Source organism: Tasmannia lanceolata, unplaced genomic scaffold (assembly GCF_043159265.1).
Source record: "Tasmannia lanceolata isolate RefF3 unplaced genomic scaffold, GAP_Taslan_0.1 ptg000002l, whole genome shotgun sequence".
Taxonomy (NCBI): Eukaryota; Viridiplantae; Streptophyta; class Magnoliopsida; order Canellales; family Winteraceae; genus Tasmannia; species Tasmannia lanceolata.
This window is the reverse complement of record NW_027518679.1, coordinates 53,348,556-53,375,329: the sequence shown is the minus strand read 5'-3', so window position 1 is coordinate 53,375,329 and position 26,774 is coordinate 53,348,556. Positions and strand designations below refer to the sequence as shown.

General features: G+C 41.1%; 1 long non-coding RNA gene and 1 pseudogene across 1 annotated transcript; one reads left to right on the top strand and one right to left on the bottom strand.

The window, feature by feature from the left end:
• Positions 1-1,191: 1,191 nt before the first annotated feature.
• LOC143893047 (protoheme IX farnesyltransferase, mitochondrial-like) lies at positions 1,192-11,328 on the bottom strand (annotated as a pseudogene).
• Positions 11,329-11,619: 291 nt separating this feature from the next.
• On the top strand, positions 11,620-15,417 carry LOC143886907 (uncharacterized). The gene is made up of 2 exons (XR_013253948.1): positions 11,620-11,840; positions 14,913-15,417. It is a non-coding gene; the product is annotated as an uncharacterized LOC143886907 (long non-coding RNA).
• The last annotated feature ends 11,357 nt before the right edge of the window (positions 15,418-26,774 follow it).

Genomic DNA, 26,774 nt, shown 5'->3' with positions numbered 1-26,774 from the left:
CATGCCTGAACCAGCCAATCTGACTGCCAAGTCCAAAGGCTAAAGCCCGCCGAGGCCCTCACGGCCCTCGGCCAGCAAGGAGCTCTTATTAGGCTTTGTTTGGATGCCAATTGCAAGGAATCCTTAAAAATTCCAAGCAAAAAAAAGCACTTTTTCCTCTCCCTTGAAACAACTGAGAAATAACCAGTTACTCCAAAAGCTTAAGTTGTTGTAGAAGGTGTTATTTAATCTTTTATACTTTAACACTCTCCCTCAAGTGTGACGATTTTGGCCTGCACATGGCACATGTGGCCCCTCTTTTTTGGGCTGACCATTTCATGTGCACTTTTTAATAAGCTTGAGCTGTTAGATAAGGCGTTATTTAATCTTTTATACATTAACATTCTCTCCCGTCTCTTAGTTAGCAAAACTCCGTTTTAAAAATCGTTCTGTGTTTTTTTCTTTTCTCTCTTTTTTTTTTTGAGGTTGTCCGTTTAAAACTTTTACAGTGAAAGAAAAGAAAAAACTCCATTTTTTTCTTTTTGAGGAAAACGTTCTAAACCCTTTTAAAACACGTTTTAGACGTATTAAACACATTTTTTGGCCAATTTTCCAGCTTTACGCTCACTATATTTTGTTAATGACAAAAGTTTAAAGGCATTTATTCATGTTTCCGTTTTCTTGAACAAATACCGTATAAAACTCGAATTTTTCCCGTCCCTTTTTCTGCCGAATCACATTTTGCTAACTATGTCCCGTGGTATATGATGACTGTTTTTACTATAATTAAGAAGTTCATCTTGATAGATCAGTTCTGAAGCAGTCTATAGATCTTATATTTTTTTTGAGATGCACCAAGTACACACGATTGGCTCCCTACGCACTCTAAAGACCCTACGAATTTCCTTTCCTTTATTTTCTATTGCTCCTCTCTTCCCTTGAAGTTAGCTCTTTCTCCAAGCTTCCTTCTTCAATTTTTTTTTTTTTTTTAATTTAACACTTTGAAAGAAAAAATAGACAGAATACATTGTTCCTATAGAGGGTCAAAGACTCTGTTATGTAACAAAGAAAACAAAACAAAAGGTGAAATTGGAAAAATATGCTAGCAAAAAAAAAGAAGAGATGAGTGCCCCTTTTAAAAACAAAGAGTGCAGATATCATCTCCCCAAAATGAAATTCAAAGAAAGAACATGCTTTTTGAAACATTAGAGCTCACAAATCATATGCTAGAAATCCCAAGGGAATCAGATAAAGAAAGTTCCGCAAAGCCACTAAGGCAGTTCTCTGACCAGAGGCATCAGCAAGAGAGAACATCCTAAATCTGGATATAGCAACCATTGAAACAATGTGAGAACAAATCATATTCATTAGTCTCCGTAGTCATCTATTAAATTGAACGTCTAGAATGCAGAAGCTTACCCCCCCCCCCCCCCCAACAGCATAATCATTGCGGCACAAGTACGCAAGAGCCATAAAATGTGGTATTTGCCAAAAATATAGGGCATCAGGTAAAATCATCCCATTGAGTGAAACCTGACCGGAGGCTGCTGCCCACCTGAAAAAACACATTGAAAATATACTATAAGCATGTAATAGAAGGTGTATAGCATATATAATTCATGAAAAGTGGATTTTAAAAAAAAAATCTCAATTATACAGAATGAAACGTTAAAGGTTACAAAAAGGACCCGTTTGGATACCTCCCATTTGTATTTGGATTTGGAATTAAGTTTTGAATACAAATTGAATAGATCCGGCAGCTCATGTAGAGGGAGATAGAGAGGGAAGGGGATACTTCCTAGTGGAGGGGAGAGGTTGAGGAGCAAAGAGGGTGAAGGAAACTGCCACATCTGTGGATTTCTAATTTCTTATTTCCACAGCATATTTTGAAATTACAATGCAAAAAGGGCTGCCAATGTGAGAAATCCAAATCCAAATCTTCTCGGCATCCAAACGGTCCCTAAATGTGTCTACGAGACCAATCAATACAATACATGTGTCTAAGACTAATCAATACAATAAATGTGTCTATGAGACTGATCAAGTAATCATCACAGAATTAGAAGGACATCAATGAACTTCTTGATACAAACAAGGAGAAGATATAACAGGAAGAGAGAATATTATTTTACATTTCCACATACTTCTAGAAAATAAAAAATAAAAGGCCGACTCATGTTTCGGAAACGTTTCCGAAGCGGGTTTTAGTGGAAACAAGCATCACACCCACGCAAGAAGTTTCCGGTTATTATGGTCTGTCCAATAATTTACTCGCAATTGCTCAAATAACCATGAGAAGAATAAATCAAATCCTATCAATAAGAATAAAAAAAAAGAACAAATCAAATCCACATATAACATTAGAAGCCATTCAGAAAGCACAAAGAGGTCATTTCCTTGCAACACAAGGCAAGGGAAAACTTAAGTGTCTAATAAGTGTGCCTACAACATGCATAGCACATGAAAAGACTGAATACGTTATGTAGACTGAGACTCATCAATATATTCAGTATAACCCATTCGGGTAAACTCCAGTGCTCAATGGAGGGAGCTAAATAACTTCAAGGAAACTAGGGAATAAAGAGGTGAAATTGAACATAAGGCATTACCCAAGAAGTGGAGGAATGGTACCGACAACAGCTCCGACCCATGTATTTGTTAGTGATTTTGGATTTTCAAAATCATGTATTTTGCATGTTTTAGTGTTTTGGAAAATGTTTTATCAAAAGCGTTTGGGAAAAAGAAAATGTTTTCTTGGAAAGATTTGCTTTTATAAAAGGATGTAGAAATGTAGTTGAAAAGATAGTCCCGTACCGGATGAGAGAAAGGAAATAGAAGGGCTTATAAAACACTACCTTTTCTAATACTTGTTGATTGCACATTGGGTTGAACCCATGGTTGGACCCGTGGAACGGTGCGTTGCACACGCCCACGCGCACGCGCGGGCAATGGGCTATAGGGCGCTTTTTTAGGCGCACGTACGCAACGTTGCGAGGAGCGATTGGAGCCTTTAATTTTTCCAGATTTGACCTGCACCGTTGGATCAAGATGAAGGTGGACCGGTCGGATGGGTGGGTCAAATGGTTCGTAGGCCCATCAAGCCGAATGGTTCGGTTGGGTTGGGCTTCGGTTCGGGCCTAATGGTCGGCCCAAAGGGCCCATAACTCCAACGGTCAAAAAGTGTGATCAAATGGATTGTGTCCCTTCCCCCAACGGTCATGTGCCAAGGGGGTGCGATCCACACCATAGATGGTTGATCTAACGATAACTGGATTGGAGAGAGGTTTTACTCAAACCAACAGTCACCTCTAGAATCGATTATGACCGTTCAATATCAATGGGTGCGATCTAACGGTCAGATTTCAAACTATCTAGAAAGGTACCTTCTGACAGACTTTACAGTCTCTTCTACACTCCTACAAAATCCCCAAGTATTTCTATATACTGTTTTTCTTTTGTTTACTGTTCTAGATACTATTTTTCTACAGAAACATTATCTAGAAATTTCTCTAAGGCTTGAAATTTCAGAAGGGCATTTCGGGTTTGATTCCGCTAGTGCTACGCGTCATCAAACATTAGTAGGGCTTCCCTACTAGGCTTCATTGTATCTTGGAGGCAATTCGCGGATCCCCTTTGCACACTACTAGTGGGGGCGAATCTTGTCTTAAGGAAAGTGATATCACGCCTTGAAGCAACAAGTTTCTGTTTGTTATCAACAACAGTACCCTCAATTTTTTTCATTTTCCAACAGCATTTACTGGTTGCATTTGCTTTAAAGGAGTGTATACAAACGCATAAAGGACAAGATTAGAAGCCGCAAGCCCCGCTGTCAAGAAATTAGCCTGCAACAACCTTGCCATAGAAAATTTGCAACCATTATGCCCTAAATACATTCAAGAGAGGCATCTTCCAGCAAGAACACTTAAACCAGGCAAATAAAAAAAAATGTGGTAAAACAAAATATTTGGACACCTTGCATGCCAGTATAGTTGTCCCAGCAATACCAATACTAGATGCCCACAAGGCTGCATGAGGAATGGTAAGACGCCCAGAAGGTAGAGGTCTTTGCCTTGTTTTTTCATTTTGGCATCATTATTTACCTCAAATACCTGGAAAACAAGATAACATGATGAAGACGACTTCATATTGGTTAAAGTTAAATTGCAACCAAAAAATAGATAATTAATTAATTATGCAATAACCAATAAATATGCAATATTGACCCACAAGAAAAAATCAAATAAGGGAATCATTACTGCAAATCCTTTTTTTACAGCTTGGAGTTTTATTTCCGCAAAGTGATAGTATAAACCACCAAGACTGCCCTCATGGTTGGGTTGAGTGACTTGTGTCCCACTTATATGAGTTGTGGAACTAAACTCCACGGTTAGCCAAATCATCAGCCATTGAGTTTGCTTATATTACCTCCCTCAAGCTTTCAACGGTCTTGATTTTCTGCAAGAATCAAGACTCAAGACAGTCCCCCAAGGGGTTCCAGCCCCTAATTGGCACAAAAGGCAAAGAACAGCAACTCCATATTCCTATAGAGGTCAACTAAGAGAGATCGTCCTATTGGAAAATGATCCTTCATTGTGATGGTGTGGATTCAATAAGATCATGGCAATTTCAAAATGTATTTAATATTCCATACAAGTTGATTGAGTGAAAAGAGATAAGGGTAGACCGAAAACAACTTGGGTAGAAACAATGAGGAAAGACTTGATGGTTAAGAACATAACAGAGAACATGACATTGGATAGGAGAGAATGAAAGAAAATGATCCATGTAGATGAACCCAACTAGTGTCAAGATTAGACTTAGTCATTTTTGAGCCAGGTAGATTCTTTCACCTTGGAAATTTTCTAAAGGATTCATTAGCCGACCCCAAGTGGTTTGGGACAAAGGCTTAGTTGAGTTGAGTTGAGTACAGGTTGTGTCAAAAAAGTTCAAGCAGATGAGTCCTTCGAAGTTGTATGTAGATATTTTACCAAAAAAATGGTATGGTATCACAAAATTTATAATTTCTTGGTTTGAAGAAGAAACCACAAGCGGCATACTTTTTTAGATTCATCAGTGTGCCCATTAAGAGACATGAAAGTTGTTAGGTCTAAAATTGGTAACAGGTTATGGTAGGGCCGGAAGGGCTGATCTGGCACGCCACAGCTGGCGAGCAAGGCGCTTTCCTGTCCTGCACAAGACACATAAGGTCAGAAGGCCGAACCGGGGCGGTTGCTCCGGATGGACCCTTCGACACTCAAGTCAGTATGAGCAGGGGTCATAAGTCCGAACAGCAGAGGACCAGTTAAGTGCCTTGAGTGGTGATTTTTGTTCACCCCCACCTTTGAGCAAGTGAAGGCTATTTATAGTGATCCTGAGCCACCTACCAGGACATGTGGTAGCCCCTGTGTGGACCAGGTGTCATCCCTAAGAGGGACAGGTGGAAGTCCCCGATTGGTCCAAGCGTCATACCTAGCAGGGACTAGTGTTGGCTTTGCAGTGGTCCCTGTGAGGGCCACGTGTCAACAGCCGATTGGTTGCAGATTTTGGACCCCATCAGTTGACCCCTGGTTCTCCGAGCCATTTATGACGGCTTGGAGAAGCAAGAAAGCTTACTGCCATAAATCCAAGCCCTTCTGGGCGGCCTGGAAGGGCAGACTTTTGCACTGGAGGTCTGTCCGTCTAGGCCTTCTGGGCGGCTCGGCCGGGCAGAATTTGCACTGGAGGTCTGTCCGGCCGAGCCCTTCTGGGCGGCTCGGCCGGGCAGAATTCGCACTGGAGGTCTGTCCGTCTAAGCCTTCTGGGCGGCTCGGCCGGGCAGACTTTTGTCTTCTAGCGAACGCGTCATATCCTGTCCGGCTAAACCTTCTGGGCGGCTCGGCCGGGCAGAATTTTGTCTTCTAGCGAACGCGTCATATCCTGTCCGGCTAAGCCTTCTGGGCGGCTCAGCCGGGCAGAATTTGCACTGGAGGTCTGTCCGTCTAGGCCTTTTGGGCGGCTCGGCCGGGCAGAATTTGCACTGGAGGTCTGTCCGTCTAGGCCTTCTGGGCGGCTCGGCTGGGCAGAATTTGCATTTCTAGCGAACGCGTCATATCCTGTCCGGCTCGGCCGGGCAGAATTTTATCTTCTAGCGAACGCGTCATATCCTGTCCGGCTAAGCCTTCTGGGCGGCTCGGCCGGGCAGAATTTTCTCTTCTAGCGAACGCGTCATATCCTATCCGGCTAAGCCTTCTGGGCGGCTCGGCCGGGCAGAATTTTGTCTTCTAGCGAACGCGTCATATCCTGACCAGGAAAAATATCCTGTCCGGCCATAGTATTGTACCGGAGTGAACCAAGCGGCTCCTTAACCCCAGTTTAAGAACTTGGATTTCATTGTGGGAGTGCACCACTGCCGCTCTCTAAGTCTGCAAACACTTAGACTGAGAGCTAAGTCTGCAAACACTTAGAGTCTTTGAGGTGGTTTTCCACTAGGGCAGGTCCACGGTTGGAACTGATCTCCACACCAAATTGGACGCGCCGGAGTGCACCACTGCCGCTCTCTAAGTCTGCAAACACTTAGGCTGAGAGCTAAGTCTGCAAACACATAGAATCTTCAAGGTGGGTTTCCACTGGGGCGGGTCCTTGGTTGGAACTGATCTCCAAGCCATTGCGGACGTGACAGAGTGTACCACCGCTGAGCTGCAGAGGTCTAAGTCTGCAAACACTGCAAACACTTAGAGCTGAACTGAGGAGGTCTAAGTCTGCAAACACTTAGACTGAGAGCTAAGTCTGCAAACACTTAGAATCTCAATGTGGGTTTCCACTGGGGCGGGTCCTTGGTTGGAACTGATCTCCAAGCCATTGCGGACGTGCCAGCGTGTACCACCGCTGAGCTGCAGAGGTCTAAGTCTGCAAACACTGCAAACACTTAGAGCTGAGCTGAGGAGGTCTAAGTCTGCAAACACTTAGACTGAGAGCTAAGTCTGCAAAAACTTAGAATCTTCAAGGTGGGTTTCCACTGGGGCGGGTTCTTGGTTGGAACTGATCTCCAAGCCATTGCGGACGTGCCGGAGTGTACCACCGCTGGGCTGCAGAGGTCTAAGTCTGCAGACAGGTTCTACACTCGGGGGGCCCGTGGCTGGAACTGACCTCCAAACCATTGTGGACCGGCCGGAGTGAACCTCTGCACCGCTGCTGAGTCTGCGCTGCAAACAGGTTCTACACTCGGGGGGCCCTTGGCTGGAACTGACCTCCAAGCCATTGCGGACCGGCCGGAGTGAACCTCGGCACCGCTGCTGAGTATGCGGTGCAAACAGGTTCTACACTTGGGGGGCCCTTGGCTGGAACTGACCTCCAAACCAAACCTCTGCACCGCTGCAAAGTCTGCGCTGCAAACAGGTTCTACACTCGGGGGGCCCTTGGCTGAAACTGACCTCTAAGCCACTGCGGACCGGCCGGAGTGAACCTCTGCACCGCTGCTGAGTCTGCGCTGCAAACAGGTTCTACACTCGGGGGGCCCTTGGCTGGAACTGACCTCCAAGCCATTGCGGACCGGCCGGAGTGAACCTCTGCACCGCTGCTGAGTCTGCGGTGCAAACAGGTTCTACACTTGGGGGGCCCTTGGCTGGAACTGACCTCCAAACCAAACCTCTGCACCGCTGCAAAGTCTGCGCTGCAAACAGGTTCTACACTCGGGGGGCCCTTGGCTGGAACTGACCTCCAAGCCACTGCGGACCGGCCGGAGTGAACCTCTGCACCGCTGCTGAGTCTGCGCTGCAAACAGGTTCTACACTCGGGGGGCCCTTGGCTGGAACTGACCTCCAAACCATTGTGGACCGGCCGGAGTGAACATCTGCACCGCTGCTGAGTCTGCGCTGCAAACAGGTTCTACACTCGGGGGGCCCTTGGCTGGAACTGACCTCCAAGCCATTGCGGACCGGCCGGAGTGAACCTCTGCACCGCTGCTGAGTCTGCGCTGCAAACAGATTCTACACTCGGGGAGCCCTTGGCTGGAACTGACATCCAAACCATTGTGGACCGGCCGGAGTGAACCTTTGCACCGCTGCTGAGTCTGCGCTGCAAACAGATTCTACACTCGGGGGGCCCTTGGCTGGAACTGACCTCCAAGCCATTGCGGACCGGCCGGAGTGAACCTCTGCACCGCTGCTGAGTCTGCGCTGCAAACAGGTTCTACACTCGGGGGGCCCTTGGCTGGAACTGACCTCCAAGCCATTGCGGACCGGCCGGAGTGAACCTCTGCACCGCTGCTGAGTCTGCGCTGCAAACAGGTTCTACACTCGGGGGACCCTTGGCTGGAACTGACCTCCAAACCATTGTGGACCGGCCGGAGTGAACCTCTGCACCGCTGCTGAGGTCTAAGTTTGCAAGCACTGCAAACACTTAGACTCAGGACGCACATGCCCGTCCCAGAGGCTGTTGTCTCGTCTTGTGAAATGACGAGTCTGATTCCGGTCCGGGGGCGTGTGCTCTCTGCGCCAATCCGTCCTGCTATTTTTGTCTGAGTGAGATTTCGAACAGCTTTTTGTTGCGGGGTCACACGGATGGCGCCAAATCTGTTAGGTCTAAAATTGGTAACAGGTTATGGTAGGGCCGGAAGGGCTGATCTGGCAAGCCACAGCTGGAGGGCTAATGGAGTCCTGCGCTGCACAAGACACATAAGGTCAGAAGGCCGAACCGGGGCGGTTGCTCCGGACGGACCCTTCGACACTCAAGTCAGTATGAGCAGGGGTCATAAGTCCGAACAGCAGAGGACCAGTTAAGTGCCTTGAGTGGTGATTTTTGTTCACCCCCACCTTTGAGCAAGTGAAGGCTATTTATAGTGATCCCGAGCCACCTACCAGGACAGGTGGTAGCCCCTGTGTGGACCAGGTGTCATCCCTAAGAGGGACAGGTGGAAGTCCCCGATTGGTCCAGGCGTCATACCTAGCAGGGACTGGTGTTGGCTTTGCAGTGGTCCCTGTGAGGGCCACGTGTCAACATCCGATTGGTTGCAGATTTTGGACCCCATCAAAAGCGAAGGGACTTGTGGAATATAATTATTAATCATTCCATTATAGAGGCAATGGTCATCTGAGTGGTATGCTGAGTCTCATAATATCGGAGAATAACACGATTCATTCTGAAGCAAATCAATTTGTAACCAATATGACGATGTTGGATTTCAAGAAATGGACTAGGTAAGAAGTGTTAAAGAGGGAATGATTTTTAATGTAATTTGACTTAGTGCACCTGATTCAAGGAATTGGCAGATGCCGCAACCATCATGGTACCAGCACATGTCCAACAATGTCCAGCAAAATCAATGATCCCACCACTGCCAAGGACAAAACCCGCTCCGGAGGTCACAACGACAAGCATACTGCATAGAAGAAACAATAAAAGACAGTTAGCTCCAAGAGATTCAAATCTCTAGAAGGGAAAGAAAGGGATAAAAAACCTACAAGTCACTACATTCTCCTCTTTGTTGATGCCAAAAGAGTGTAGTTAAAATTTGAAATACCTATAAGTCACTACATTCTAACAGTGTCTTTAAGACCTTAACAAACCAATGTAATTTCGAACTAATGGATAACCCATTATAATCACCATACAGCCACCAAAGTTACAGCCTAGCTAGGGGTCAAGGTTTAAATTTCGGTTTCGGTACTGGTTTCGGACTCTGAAATTTTGAAATTTCGGTCGAAGTCTGGTACAAAACCCGAAAACAATATTTTATTCAATATTAAGTTTCGGTAATTTCGGTGAAATATTAAAAAAAAAACAGATTTCTCGAGTCAAATTTTGGAAAAACCGAAATTCCAAAATTTCGGCCGAAATAAATGACCGTTTCGGTTTTGATTGATTTCGGTGTCGGTCGAAATTTAAAACCATGCTTGGGGTAAACTACCAACTTTAGTATTCCAAAGATAAATACCAGTCTTTTACACCGCATACTCAAATGTGTAACCACATCCTACTCCATGTTACAATTTTCTCAAAATTTCCTCACTAATCAGACAGTTTACATACTACATACAGCTACAAACCCTAGAATTTCATTAAGCTGTGATATTAGAAAATTTATGTGCAAATCTGTAATTTAGGATTCGAAAATACCTTATAAGAAATTAATCTCACAACTTGAAGACAGAGATTACTAATACTATTTTCTGCAATAATAATCTGTAAAGGAAAAAGAAATCGTTAGATCACTTATCGAGTTGAGGCACGAAGAATCTTCGCTGTCCTTAAGGCAAATCTCGCCCCCACTATGACGAATCAACGGTGCAGATGGGCGTCTCGGCGTATGCCTCCAGGATACAACAACTCTCGCTCCAGGGGTGTGCACTCACGCAGCCCGGATGCCTAAAAACTTACTTATATTTGCCAAAAGCCTTGAGCAGAAAACCAGAGAGAAAGCCAGAGAAGAGAAAGAGCAGAAGAAGAATCCGTCAAGGATAATCTTTTGTTTTCTCTAAAGCCGATTTATATAGAAAGGTAATCGATCCGTTAGGATGAAACGTCGCACTCTTTTAGTGCGTGAGAGACGTTTTCCGAACGGTCACTAAACCACGATTAATGAATCTCAAACGGTAAAAAAAGAATTAAAACAAAATAAATAAATTCTTGACCGTTAAAAGAAAAAATAAATAATAGAAAAAGAAAAGCCTTAGGTCCACGCGCGCGGCCGGCCGAGCCGTGCCGGGCCGGGCGGCGCCCGTGTGTGGTAAGATCAAAAGCCCACTGGACCCAAGTGGGCGATCCGTGCGCGTAGGATCCCCATAACCTCTTGCTCATTTACAAGGTTAAGAGAGTGAAAGTATATATATGGCCACTCTCATCCTCTCACACTTTCCATATAGGACTAAAGTTTTCTTATGACTTTAGTCTTTTTGGAGGGAAGCCCAAAAGCATACATAAAATTACTAAAAACACCTCATTGTAAGTTTGAATTACAAAAAGACTTCTTTTCACGTAAAAGTCAACATGTTTTAGTGACATGAATCGTACTCCAGCATCTAGATCTCCACATTAATAAGTTTCTGAATCAAATTGAGAAAATTACCTACATACAGCTACAAACCCTAGAATTTCATTAAGGTGTGTTTTGGTGATGTGAATTGTACTCCAGTAACTAGATCTCTACATTAATAAGTTTCTGAATCGAATTGAGAAAATTAAAAATCAATACAACTAAACATGCTTGATACAGATCAAAATCGACTAACCCTGAAGAATCTACTGAGGAAGAGATCCCTCGGGAGGGTATTGGGGGAGAAAAAGGAGGCGAAAAGGGAAAGGGTTTGGGGAATTAGGGTTTGTTTTAGATAAGAGCTTCAAAGAGAAGCTCAAGCTCTCCGAGCTTCGCCACATGATCGAAAATGGAAATGGCGCATTTGATTTGCGGGAGTTTTAAGGGTTTAGTAGGCCATCGATGAACGGTTTGGATCATCCTAATAAGTGGGCTCCACTCTACTTTCTAAAAAATACTGGACTTCACGCTCACACGTCCAATTAAATCCAACATCCATTTCCCTTTTGGGCATGTGCAGGGAAAGAAATGATGTCCGCACAATCATATTTTAATAATTGCACTAAACCATCTTGTCCTTTATCATTTAAAGAGCTGTCAAGGCGAAAAGCTCTCACAAGCCAATTAGAAAAGACAGGCTGATTTAGTTAAATTATCAAAATATGGTTGCGCTGATATGTCAAAATAGATGTTGCCATTCTAACACATCAATGATATCAGAGTGCCGTTATTGCTATAGTTTGACCTTTTGATATTGCCAAATTCCATTCTAGAAAGCGTGTGTGTGAAGAGAGAGAGCGAGAGAGAGAGAGAGAGAGAGAGAGAGAGAGACGCTCTGAACCGCTTTCTTCAGGTTCGATCCATTTCATCCTTCTTTTTTTTTTTCTGCAATTTATTTTCTAGCTTAGGGTTTTGGTTTTTGACGTTGATGATCTCCTCTCACCTGAATTAGAATTTTGAACACAACATTACTTTCTCTCACATATCTCTTGCTTTGAATGTTCTTACCTAATTGATTGGACTCACTCTGCGTTGTTTACTTTGTAGGGTTTTCCACAAGTGTTTTTAGCACATCCATTAAAGATGAAACAACTGGTTTTTGTTTCTTCTTCTCGCTATTTCGCTTTGAATGTGTTGAAATTCGAAGTAATTAGAAAGTTGGAAGCGAAAAATAGTAGAAGGAAACACTGTTTTCTTGTAATAAGATATGATAAGCAATGATAAATTCGCACCCCCTGTAGGATTATTCGCACCGCACCCCTTCAGCGTGAATTGATGTTAAAAAAGCGTTAAAAGTCTGCCTCAATTTACATCAAAATGGGTGCGAATCATCCTACAGGGGGTGCGAATATATCATCGACCTAAGATATCTGTAATTATGTTTTTTTTTTCCTACACGGCTACACCTATTATATGTTAGGTACCTAACCAATACACCAAAAGCTTGAGAGCTGATGGAAGACTACGCCCTTTAAACCCGTTCCATACCAGGCTCGGTCGCACCTAGTCCCATACTTAGGCAGGCCCCCACTCGTGACCATAACATTATATCTGTAGAGAGTGCAAAGTATAAGAAGACTGCAACGGCGAGACTCTGAGGAGCATTTTGTTGCTCATCTGATCTGGGAAGATCTTTTGGGTTGCGAACGTCGATTTAGATTATTGCTCTTGTATGTAGAGATTGTCGTACTTTGATTCTCTAGAATGGGGTGTTTATATTGTGGGATCACTGGCAATGGTTCGGATCGGGAGAACTGGTTGATTTGCTCCATTGAAATACAAGGATTTTGTTTCAGTTGATGGCTTGATTCCCACACCATTGGTTTGGTTGTGGCACTTGTTGATTCTTTTTTGGTTTTCGTTTCTTTATGAGTTGGGCATAACTTATAAACTAACCATTCTTGGGCATCAAATGTTAGCCCAGGCCCATGGTGCATTGCAAACACCACTTTGGAGGTTGTCAACCTTTGCAAGAGTCTCAACCCTATCCCCATCCATAGTGCCAGTGAAGCATCCCCATTTATAGTGCCAGTCAAGCAGTGTTAGGGTGAAATTGCTGTAAAAATCTCGTGTCATGTCTCACCCAATTCTTTCATGATATATTGCACTTCACAAACTCTATGTTGACTCCTATCTTTAAATGTCTGGTTCGTTAAAGATAATGTCAGACTGGATGCACTTTGCAATGAAAGTCAAAAATTTTACCTTGATTTTCTTGTTTTTTTATTTTATTTTTGATGACATAGGGTACCCCCACCCCATTTTAGGGCGGGACTAATCCCTATGGATGCACACAATCACCCGTAAACCACGTGCACTAGGTAACTCCGAGGCGACTCAAACTCGCGTCTATGGGGAGCAAACCCATGACACTAGCCGACGTGCCAACTCCGTCCGGGTTATGTGCCAACCTTGATTTTCTTGTTGAAACCCTTTTTTTAACAAACTATTAACAGACTTCACTGGGGTTTCTTTGGCCCAACAATTAGAGGAATCATGTATGCAAGTTTTATTTACCTTCCATTAGAGGTGACTTGAGGTTAGTTGAAATTGTACTTTAATGGAAGTAGCAGAGGCCAACAGGGACAGATGATCTAGGGGCAATTTTCTAATGATGAGATTGAAGTTGTTTTGCATGTTCTGCTAGACTGTCTGGAAATATAAATGTGATTGAAGCTGAGGGCATAGCCTACTGCTATGAGACAATGATACCTGGGCTGAGTTGTGTGAGGGTGACCTGTTCATTGCTGTTCTCTCTCTCTCTCTCTCTCTCTCTCTCTCTCTCTCTCTCTCTCTCTCTCTCATGGCCGCCTTGCCTTGTTGAAGACTCACATCCCCAATGAAATTTTACCTTTGCAGGGCCCATGTCATGACAGAAGCTTACCTTGAAATGTCTAGCTTCTTTCCTTGCCAATCAATCCTTCATCGTCACTCTTTCTGCACTTCACTGTCACTCATACTGTGCTTCACTGTCACCCTTCATCGTTACTCTGTCACCCTCTGTGGTGACACTCTTGTGACTCATTTTCATCTTTTCTTATGCCACCCTTACTCATCCTTTATTGTTGCCTCAATTCCAGCTACATATGTTAGCAGCTTAAAAAATTCCTAGCGAAGAAAACAAAGTCCTCTGCCATCGTAGGCCCATGTGATAATGACCCATCTTGTGGTCGCTAATGGATGGCAATCCTCAAAGGATCATATAGAGCAGCATACTACACAGTAGACACTAACAGGGATCACTTTGAATGATGATAAAAGAGTGATGAGAATCATCAGTCATATAGTGATTCTCCTGGGATTTAATTCAACTGACTCAAATCAATTATATATTGGTCTGTTTACGGCCACGTTGGAACTTTGGAAGCTTTGTAGTTGGTTGACGTCAAAAACTTCTTCTGTTACGACTCAGGGTTGAATATAGGAAAATATCACGCTATTACATGGTTTGCAGCAGGAATAGCTGAATCTTTGTTCTTTCTCCCTACTGCAACATAACCCTTGGAAAGATAATATGTTATATTGAGTCTGCTTGTGGTTGGCAAGATAATATGGTTATGTTGAATCTGCTTGTAGTTACTCCAAAAAAAAAGAAGATTTGTTTAAAATAATTCTCTCTTTGCTAAAACTCTAAAAAGCTAAACTCTTGAAAGATCCCACATTGGAAAGGGAGGAAAAGTTACTGGGCTATATATGTGGATTTCTCCTCTCCCTGTGTAGACGCGTTTTCAACATCTCCAAGGGGCAGGCCCCGCAGAGTGGATTGGGCAAGGTTAGTGCCACTGGAAAACAAAACCAGGGAGGGTAGATGACCCAGATCGGACAATATCTACACAGTGGGGCCGGGCCGTGACAACTCTTCTATATTTCCTTTGCCTTTTTTTATTCTAACCATTTCTAAAATGATATAATCAAATTATTGCAGGAGGAAGACATTAATATTCTATGGATAACATTGCACGTGAGACTGTAGCTTCTCTACAACTGGCTCGGGAATCACTTATTGCCATCTCCCAATCCATTCCAGATAATGTTCTTGCCTCAGAACTGTTGCCTGACAACTTAGAGAATGTTAATGCTGTTGACGTGAATGACAGTGATGGAGCTGAAGAATATAGATCTAAGCTGATTTCCATTTCCTACACACAGTCCTCAGATGAAAAGCACTTACCAGCTTCCATAGATAATCTCAAGGATTAGCATTGAAAGCAGCTTCTGGGTCATGAGAAAAGCTTGTTGAAAATTTGAAATACACTGTCATTGTTTGTATTTTGATAACTTAAGTAAAAGGATACATGTTTGAGTAATGCTTTAAACTTAAAACGTAACGTATCAGTAATAAATGTTTCCTGCACATGTACAGATTTAAGGTCTTGTTGTACAGAGAAAGCCCTTTTCAAATGATTAATGTAAATAGGTCGTTGTTTCTATATGCTATTTACTCTGTCTGGTTCATCCAGTAATGCTTTGCAGTGTTTACCTTGTAATCATGTTCAATTTTAAAAACGAAATTCTTTTCTAAAATTTCTTAGCATAACTTATGTGAGATTATTAAAATTGCAGAAAGTAATTAATATATTGCATGCAACAATGAGTCCCAGTTTCCCAATTCATCAGCTACTTGACTTTGCTGGGGCATCTGACCTCAAACATATAATGCTTGTGCTTTAAGATGTAAGCCTTGTGTTAAAAAGTTAATATATTCTAAAGTGCATAACTTAAGATAGTATGCCTTTATTTTAAACTCTGAAGTTCAAGTGCTGTGGAGACTGTTATTAACCCATTTTTTCATGAGTTGAAATTGTAGTTTGTATTGCTTGAGAAGAGTTTCATTGCAGGGTGAATGGACTTAAAAATCTCTCTGTTTTGGCGGATAATTCTAGGTTGCCTAGTGGATAGATTGTCGCTCTCTTGCCTTGGGTTACCTCTAGAAGTGGGCATCCTTTCTAGGTCACTTTGTGTTCCTGTGTTGGAGAAGAAGCTAGCCCATTGGAACATAGCTGCTTATTTATATTTTGAGGGAAGAATCACTCATGAATATCTAACTTGCTCATTGATTTTATGTCCCTCCTCAAAACACTTATGGAGAAGTTACAGAGGAATGTCTTATGGTATGGGACAAAGTGCCCAGCACCACCTGCAGGGGAAAGACATTTGCAAGCTTTAGGTGGATGATGGTCTTGGCCTTGGTAACCTTGCCTAAGAAACAAAGCTGTCTTGGGAAATTGGTTATGGAGATTATGGGGGAAAAGAGAAGCTATATGGGGGAAAAGAGAAGCTATATGAGGGAAATCATTTTGGGGAAATATAGAGAGGGCAAGGAAGGTGAGAAGGGTAGAGAGTTGGGTTTGGGTATAAGCAGGGCATGGTGGCCTGGTAGTTGTGTTAAGGAGTTACTCTCTGATTCAGTATGAGTGGTAGGCAGAGGAAGGGGATTAGGTTCTCAAAAGACTTGTGGTTAGATTGTATTTTATTAGGCCATGCTTATCAGCGTTTTTATAGGTAAGTGCTGTGGGAGTAACTACCTTCAATGTTATGAGTGAATGAAGGGGAGAGAAGTGTGGGAATTGGTTATGCTTCAAAATCTATGAGGCCTTGGTAAAGTTAGGTCCTCTTGAAGAGATGTATGTTTAATTACTGTTTTCTTATCCTTTTCTTTTCCTTTCCTTTTCCATTTGCCGCGTCATTTCAACTAAACTAAGCAGTAAGATTTGCACACTGGATTCTAATGGGTCTTCCTTTCTCTTTTTTTCGAGGCAGTGGTTTTATCGCCATTTGGTTGATAAAGGGTTGTTTGGATGGATAGAAATGGAGGGCATTCTAAGATAGAGGCTAGTTAGCGACTAAAATGATTTGTGATGTAAAACCCATCATCTTGGATGATTTGTTGGGAACGAATAGATGAGGGGTACCATTCAAAAGGAAAAAAAGAAGAAGCATTGAGGGCCTATTCTCTACAAGATTTAACTGGTAAGTGAGAACTGAGAAATCATGATGTGAATAGGAGATCTAGAGGTAAAATTAAGATTATATGCACCCACCCCCCTCCCCTTGTTGTCTACATCAACTTTGATGATTTTTTCTTTGGGAAATCATGGTGTGTTATGTGAAATGTAAAGCTTTTGACAACTGGTCAAACGAGGTGTAAAACAAGGTGAGTTCGGCTCATTATCAAAACATGGCGGTGCGAATATAGTAGAGAATGGCATGCTGCCATGGGCGCACATTAGGGAAGATCAAGGATAATCGAATGATGAGAGCAACTGCAACTAGCTAGACTTGTGATTGTTCATCAGTTCATTAGATTTGATATGAGCATGTACTTGCATGGGGTTTGTTAATCCCCTTTTTCCCACTGAGTTTCCAAAGGTCATTTGATTTACGCTATGAGGTTTTTATTTTTCTTGTTATATACTTGTATGTAGCTGAAGTTTTCTTGTCAGGAGATGTTATCAAGGTTTAAATATTTGTATATATTTAAACCTCAATCTAATAAAGTATATAATAACAACAAAATAACATGAGCTAAGCCAACCATGTTTTATTAAAAAAATCTGTACTTTCATAACTATTTTTGTGGGGCATAATCTTCAAAAAGTGTAATTTTCTGGGTCATTTATGCATATCTTACTCTTTAAAATTAGAATCACTTGTCACGATTTTGGTCAAACACCACTGTGTGCTCTTCATACAAACAATGTTGGTCTAGATTCTCAAGGCGACACATTGAGATTCCTAATTAACTAGGTTCTAAATTATTTAATAATAGGATAAAAGGCTCTGGGGTTGCGTGAAAATTTTGAAATTTGCGGCAAGTGATATAGAAAATCAATGTGGTTGAAAAGTGGAGTCATACGGTCCAAAAGATAGTTTTGCCCTCAAGTGCAAATAAAGCACGAAAAACATCATCTTCTTCTCCTTCTCTCATTTTTCTAGTTATTTCATCTCTGCAACTCCAGAGAGGAGGAAGAGGAGGAGGATGAGGAGGAAGAAGAATAAGCATGGTTTTAAATTTCGACAGAAATCCGAAATTTCTAACCGAAATTTTGGATTTTGGTGGAGACCGACACCGAAATGTCACTTTTCCGAAACGATACATTATTTCGGCCAAAATTTTGGAATTTCGGTTGAAATTTCGATTTTTCCGAAATTTGACCCAAAAAATTCTAGTTTTTTTTAAATTAATTTAATATTTCACAGAAATTTAATATTGAATAAAATATTCGTTTCATTTTGTACTAGATTTCGACTGAAATTTTGAAATTTCGGTTGAAATTTCATGGGTCCGAAAGCGGTACCGAAACCAAAATTTTAAACCATGAGAAGAAGATAAAAAGAGGGAGAGGAATAGGAAGAAAAGATGATGATGAAGGAACAAGAATCGATGCTGGAAAAATGAAAAAGAAGAGGAAGAAGAAGGTAAAAAAGAAGAATCAGTGCTAGAAAAAATAGAATGAGTCGAAAAGAAGAGGAAGAAGAAGGGAAAAGGAAGAATGGTGCTTCCTTTCCACTTGATTTTTGAAAGGATACCCTTCAGTTTAGCATTCCTCATATTATTTATTCTATAAAGGTTTTTTGGTAGGTAAGTTGGGGTTGAACCTCCGACCTCCGCATAAGGGTTCGTATATTATAGATACACATGCAAAATATGAGCAGCTAGTGAGTACAAATAAAGCCCACTTGTTCAACGATACAAAACAGACTCCCATTAGACAATTCTAGACCTCTAATTTGAGGTTGTTATTACAAGGACGAAAGACTCATGGATTCGGTATAAATTCTGAAATTTGTGGCAAATGGCACAGACAATCGAGGTGATTGAAAAGTAGCGTCGTGCGGGTAAAAAGTCCAAAATGCCCATGAGGACGGTTTTACCTTGTTTCAAACATTATCTCATTTTTCACCATTCCGGCTGCCTTTCTTACCGCCCGTTCGTAGCCTGTCGCCATGAAGAGGAAGAAGAAGAAAACAAAGAGGAAGAAAAGATGATGAAGAAAGAAATAAGAGAATCAGTGCAGGAAAATGCAAAAAAAAAGAAGAAGAAGAAGAGGAAGATGGAAAAATAAAAGAATTGATGCTGGAAAAATGTAAAGCATCATAAAAATTGGAAAAGAAGAGAAAGAAGGAGGGAAAAAAGAATCGATTCGAGGTCGTCTCAGTTTGATTTGGGATCATCTCGGTCTAACTCGAGGTCATCTCAGTTTGACTCGAGATCATCTCGATCTGACTCGGGGTCATCTTGATTTGAGGGAAAAAAGAATCGACTCGAGGTCGTCTCAGTTTGATTTGGGGTCATCTCAGTCTAACTCGGGGTCATCTTGATTTGAGGGAAAAAATGTAAAGCATCAGAAAAAATTGGAAAAGAAGAGATAGAAGGAGGGGAAAAAGAATCGATTCGAGGTTGTCTCAGTTTGATTTGGGGTCATCTCGGTCTAACTCGAGGTCATCTCAGTTTGACTCGAGATCATCTCGATCTGACTCGGGGTCATCTTGATTTGACAAGGGATCATCTCAATCTTACTCAGGGTCATCTCGGTTTGACTTGGGGTCATTGCTCTCGGTGACCCCGAGTCAATTCTTCTTTTTTCCTTATTATTTTCCATTTTTCCTACATATTCCATCTTTTTCAGTGCCGATATTTCTTTTTAGCTTCTTCACCCTCTTATATTCATCTTCTTATGCTTCTTTCTGACAATAAAAAATGCGGTGAATGGTGAAAAATGAGAGAGAAGAGTTTTGAAACAAGATAAAACCAACCTAGGGTCATCTTGGAGCTTTTCACGTACAACACTACTTTCCAATCAACTTTATTTTGTGTGCCATTTGCCACCAATTTCAGGAATTTTTATGCAATCTCTTTATCTATATGTATATAGAGTAAGAGATTCAAACTCCCTTCTTTGTTAGTAATAACAGTGCTCCCTTGTCGGATCGTACTGAACAAGTGAGCCCTACTTTTATTTTTTAGGGGTTCATATTTTATATTGGCATCCCTCGTATAAAACAAGTGTGACATGAGAGACAGGTTTGTTGGAAGTGTGTGGGTTTCTAGGGAGGTAAGGTCTTTTCCTTATCATCTTATTTTTTTGGTTAAATAGTCAACTTCTTAGAAACATGATCGATTAATACCATCTTCCTTTATATTTGTTGTGCAATCCATAAAAGAATGTTTACTAGTTAAAGCAAATAGTTAATTATTTATAAATAACATGGGACTTGCTAGCAAATCCCAAATAACATATATAGGCTACTGATATCCTCATTTCACAAAAGCTCACAGCAGCCGATAAGAGAAGATAAAACAACTAAGTTTGTCCCGTTATCAAAACATGGTGGTGAGGATATCAATAGCCAATACATACACGAGGAATGTAACACTAGAGAGAGAGAGAGAGAGATAGAGAGATCACCATTCCAATCTATCTAACTACTATATATAAAGGCAAAATGATGGGTTAAGTTCTTCCACCCTTTGCCGTTATTTCTGCTTGTGTCCCACTGCCATAATTCCAATTGTATCCCACATGTTAGAGCATTTGTGTCATTTGCTATTATTTCCGCTTGTGTCTCACCTTTTGATCCACACGTTAGCATTACTCTTTTACCATTAACCCCTTTGCTGATATTTAACATCTGTCTATCTGAGAAATTATTCGAGGGTAAAATCGTAATCTACATACGAAAAGTACCGACACGGGTACCTGTCTATGACAATTACGGCAAAAAACTACCAAGAAGAGGTATAGACATATGACAATGACGAAAGAACTACTTTATATTACTCATGCAGGACACTTACAAAATATTGATGGATTCCGGGCACCTGAAGAGGAACAACAATTATGGAAACCCCTATCTATTGGAGGGCTAGGATCAGCCTATATCGATTGGAGGGCTAGGATCAACCTATGTAAATGGTTTTACGGGCACAACCGATTGATGTTGTGTTCCATCACATTGACGGTTTAGATCAACCTATATCCCTCTATAGATCGAAGGGTTCGGATCAACCTATGAAAATTATTTTTGGGGCACAACCTATGTAGGAAGTGGTCCATCTAAAAGAAATTTCTTTTCTTTTTGTCTGGGATTTACACGTCAGCATTACTCTTTTACCATTAACCCCTTTGCTGATATCTAACATCTATCGCTATGAGAAATTATTTCAGTGTAAAATCGTAATCTACATACGAAAAGTACCGACACAGGCTACGGGCCATACCGTACATTTTAATAGTGCGATCATCAAAATAAGGTGAATAGTGCCATTATAAAATATGGTAGTGAGAACATTAGCACTATATATAATTTCAATTCGTCGTTGTTACTTGGATGTTCCCACGCAGGACGGGTTCAACCTGAATTTGGGTTGGGTTGGGTTAAGTTTTTTCGCAAATCGGGTTGGGTTGGGTTGGAAAAATCAACCCCAATTGGAAATCGGGTTGGGTCGGGTTGGGCTGTCGAGCAACCCGACCCGACCTGACCCAACCCGAAACCCGAATTCGGATTCCATCTAAAGAAGTTCTATATATGTGTGTTTTTCTTTTTCAACATTGCAATAGTCTCCACAGTCCACAATGGACGGTTTGGATAATCCTATGGTGCGGGCCATACCGTACTTGAATAAAGTGAGGAGTGTGATCATCAAAATATCGTAGTGCGGATAATATTTTCCTTTGTTAATTGTTAGTCTCTGTTTCATTTCGATTTTGAGAACCGATTGTGAGTTAAAAACTGATTATTGGTGACTCACTATTGGTTCTCAAAATCCAAAACAACCCGGCTTGAGTTGAGGTGGTCAACAATTGGTACCATATCAAATCGGGTCAGCCCGACCCAACCCAACCCAACCTGAATTGGGTCGGGTTGACACCCAGGTTGCACCCCAAATAATGACGAAAAATCTACTTTTCCTTATTCACTATGTGCGGGTCAAATTACAGAAATGTTGATATTACGAATGCAGGAAACCTGTAAAAATATTAACGAATTCTGGGCACCTTAAGAGGAACAACAATCATGAAAACCTCTATATATTGGAGGGCAAGGATCAGCCTATGGAAATGATTTTACGGGCACAACCTATTGATATTGTGTTCCATCACATGGACCGTTTAGATCAACCTATGATGTGGTATGTACAATTTTAAATGAATAATTTAAATGGATAGCACGTGCATTTTTACTAGTATTTATAATATGAAAACACTTCTAAAATGGGGTTCCGTCTGGGATAATAGCAATGATTACTAAAGAACAAAAACACGTCTCTCTATCATCAAAATGGATAACCAGGAAAGTATTCAATCAAGTGAGAAATGTTGTTATCAAAACAAGAGTGTGGAGAATATTTTCCTATATCTACTACTATATAGCTAAAGAAAAAAGGAATTTCTTTTCTTTTTATGTGAGATTTACACATCAGCGTTACTCTTTTACCATTAACCCCTTTGCTGATATCTAACATCTATCTCTATTAGAAATTATTTGAGGGTAAAATCGTAATCTACATACGAAAAGTACCGACCCGGGTACTTGTCTATGACAATTACGAAAAAAAAACTACCAAGAAGCAGTAAAGACATATGACAATGACGAAAGAAATACTTTATATTACTCATGCAGGACACTTGCAAAATATTGACGGATTCCGGGCAACAATTATGAAAACCTCTATCAATTGGAGGGCTAGGATCAGCCTATATCGATTGGACGGCTAGGATCAACCTATGGAAATGATTTTACGGGCACTGTTGTGTTCCATCACAGGACGGTTTGGATCAACTTATAACCTGCTATAGATCGGAGGGTTCGGATCATCATATGGTACGGGCCATACCGTACATTTTAATAAAGTGAGGAGTGCGATCATCAAGATACGGTGAGTAATGCCATTAAAAAATATGGTAGTGAGGACATTAGCACTATATAGAATTTGAAATCATCGTTGTTACTTGGATGCTCCCACGTGAGCCGGGTTCAACCCGAATTTGGGTTGGGTCGAGTTAAGATGTTTCGGAAATCGGGTTGGTTTCGGTTGGGAAAAATCAACCCGAATTGGAAATCGGGTCGGGTCGACCCGACCCGAAACCCGAATTTGGGTTCCATCTGAAGAAGTTCTATATATGTGTTTTTCTTTTTCAACATTGAAATAGCCTCCACAGTCCACAATGGACGGTTTGGATAATCCTATGATGCGGGCCATATCGTACTGAAATAAAGTGAGGAGTGTGATTATCAAAATATAGTAGTGCGGATAACATTTCCCTTTGTTAATTGTTAGTCCATGTTTGGTTTGGATTTTGAGAATCGATTGTGAGTTAAAAACTGATTATTGGTGACTCACTATTGGTTCTCAAAATCCAAAACAACCCGACTTGAATTGAGGTGGTCAACAATTGGTACTATATCAAATCGGGTCAACCCGACCCAACCCAACCGGAATTGGAAATAAGGTTGGGTCGGGTTGAGGAAATTGCAAATCGGGTTGGGTCGGGTTGAAAATCGGGAACTACTTTTCCTTATTCACTATGTGCGGGTCAAATTACGGAAAGTTTGATATTACGAATGCAGGACACCTGTAAAAATATTGACGAGTTCTTGGCACATTAAGAGGAACAACAATTATCGAAACCTCTATAGATTGGAAGGCTAGGATCAGCCTATGGAAATTATTTTACGGGCACAACCTATTTATATTGTGTTCCATAACATGGACGGTTTTAGATCAACCTATGATGTGGTATGTACAATTCTTTGTCAGCCCGTGCAATGCACGGGGTTTTTTGCTAGTATTTATATTAAATGAATTTAATTGAAACAATTAATTAGTAGTATTTGTTCTTGTGGTGTTTGTTGAAAAGATTTGATGATGCGATGTGGTGGAACAACCAGGTGTTGACTAGAGAGAGTAGTTGCCACAAATTGAGTATTTGCCCTTCACCAAATTGAGTGGCTGTTATTTGCCTTCTCACTTACCTTTTATCTTTGATTAGACCGAAGGTGATGTTTTTCTTTTTAACAAATGCAACATGACGAATTGTGGTTACATTAATTTTTTATTTGTTTAGGAAGCCTTTTCTCAATGTTGTGCCAAATTGACCTCCTAAGGTGTGCCACTGCTAAGATGTATTTGTCATTTTGTGAAAACAAAGACGTAATTTTATCATAAAAAACACACATACTTTAAAAGGTGAGGCAACATGTGGACATCACTGACACGAACATGTCTTCCTAGCCCCACTCTTTTGTTTTTAAGCTAGGTTCGTATCTTTAGTAAGAATAGCAGAGGGGGTGGTGGGCCCGTCCCAATCTTTAATGTATATGTACTCGTCTTATTTACAAATCCTACATCATCTAACATCCCATAGTGTGGTGGTCCGATCCAATCTTCAATGTACACCTGTTTTATTTGTTGGGCCACAACATAAATAACCTGTACCTCATAGATCATATTCATAGGATCATCCTAATCCTCTGCTCTCTATACATAGAACGAAACACTATGAAAACGGGATTCAGTGTTTAAAATAAAAAGGGGATGGACATGATCGTTGATTTGAGCTCCCTTCCTTTGTCTTTTAGTGGACTTGGCTCCATTCACTGAGGCAATTAATGTGGTGGAACAACCAGGTGCTGACTGGAGAGAGTACTTGCCACAAATTGAGTATTTGTCCTTCACCAAATTGAGTGGCTTTTATTTGCCCTCTCACTTAGCTTTTATCTTTGACTAGTGAAAATGCACGTGCGATGCACGTGCTATCCATTTAAAATTGTACATATCATATCATAGGTTGATCTAAACCGTCCATGTGAACACAACATCAATAGGTTGTGCCCGTAAAATCATTTCCATAGGCTGATCCTAGCCCTCCAATCTATATAGAGGGTTCCATGATTGTTGTTCCTCTTAAGGTGCCCGGAATTCGTCAATATTTTTACATGTGTCCTGCATTTGTAATATTAACATTTCTGTAATTTGACTCCCACATAGTGAATAAGGAAAAATAGTTTTTTCGTCATCGTTAGGGGTGCAACTTGGGTGTCAACCCGACCCAATTCGGGTTGGGTTGGGTCGGGCTGACTCGATTTGATATGGTACCAATTGTTGACCACCTCAACTCAAGTCGGGTTGTTTTGGATTTTGATAACCAATAGTGAGTCACCAATAATAAGTTTTTAACTCAGAATCGGTTCTCAAAATCCAAACCAAACAGGGACTAACAATTAACAAAGGAAAATATTATCCGCACTACTATATTTTGATGATCACACTCCTCACTTTACTCAAGTACGGTATGGGCCGCACCATAGGATTATCCAAACCGTCCATTGTGGACTGTGGAGACTATTTGAATGTTGAAAAAGAAAAACACACATATACAGAACTTTTTCAGATGGAATCCAAGTTCGGGTTTCGGGTCGGGTCGGGTTGCCCGACAGCCTAACCCGATCCAACCCGATTTCCAATTGGGGTTGATTTTTCCCAACCCAACCTAACCCGATTTGCGAAAAAGCTTAACCCGACCCAACCTAAATTCGGGTTGAACCCGACCTGCGTGGGAACATCCAAGTAACAACGACAATTTGAAATTATATATATATATATATATATATATATATATATATATATATATATATATATATTGCTAATGTCCTAACTACCATATTTTATAATGGCACAACTCACCGTATTTTGATGAACGCAGTCCTCACTTTATTAAAATGTACGGTATGGCCCGTACCCTGTGTCGGTACTTTTCGTATGTAGATTACAATTTTACCCTGAAATAATTTATCATAGAGATAGATGTTAGATATCAGCAAAGGGGTTAATGGTAAAAGAGTAATGCTAACGTGTAAATCCCAGACAAAAAGAAAAGAAATTTCTTTTGGATGGGCCACTTCCTACATAGGTTGTGACCCAAAAATAATTTTCATAGGTTGATCCGAACCCTCTGATCTATAGAGGGTTATAGGTTGATCTAAACCGTCCATGTGATGGAATACAACATCAATCGGTTGTGCCCGTAAAACCATTTCCATAGGATGATCCCAGCCCTCCAATCGATATAGGCTGATTCTAGCCCTCCAATCGATAAGGGTTTCCATAATTGTTGTTCCTCTTCAGGTGCTCGAAATCTATCAATATTTTGTAAGTGTCCTTTATGAGTAATATAAAGTAGTTCTTTTGTCATTGTCATATGTCTTTACCTCTTCTTCGTAGTTTTTTACCGTAATTGTCATAGGCAGGTACCCTATGTCGGTACTTTTCGTATGTAGATTATAATTTTACCCTCAAATAATTTCTCATAGAGACATATGTTAGATATCAGCAAAATGGTTAATGGCAAATGAGTAATGCTCACGTGTGGATCAAAAGGTGGGACACAAGCGAAAATAACGGCAAATGACACAAATGCCCTTACATGTGAGATACAATTGAAATTATGGCAGTAGGACACAAGCGGAAATAACAGCATAGGGTGGAAGAACTTAACCCATCATTTTGCCTTTATATATAGTAGTTAGATAGATTAGATTAGATTAGATAGTAGTTAGATTAGATTAGATTCGATTAGACTAGATTAGATTAGACTGAATGTGATGTTTTTCTTTTTAACAAACGCAACATGACGAATTGTGCTTACATTTTCATTTAAAAAAAAAAAAAAAACAAAGACGAAGAAAAAACATATAAATAGCTAATCCGTTTCATTGAGTTGAAACATTGTCCCCCATTTTTTTTCTTCTTTTTCCATGGTAAATTAAGAGATTTTAAGCTGTT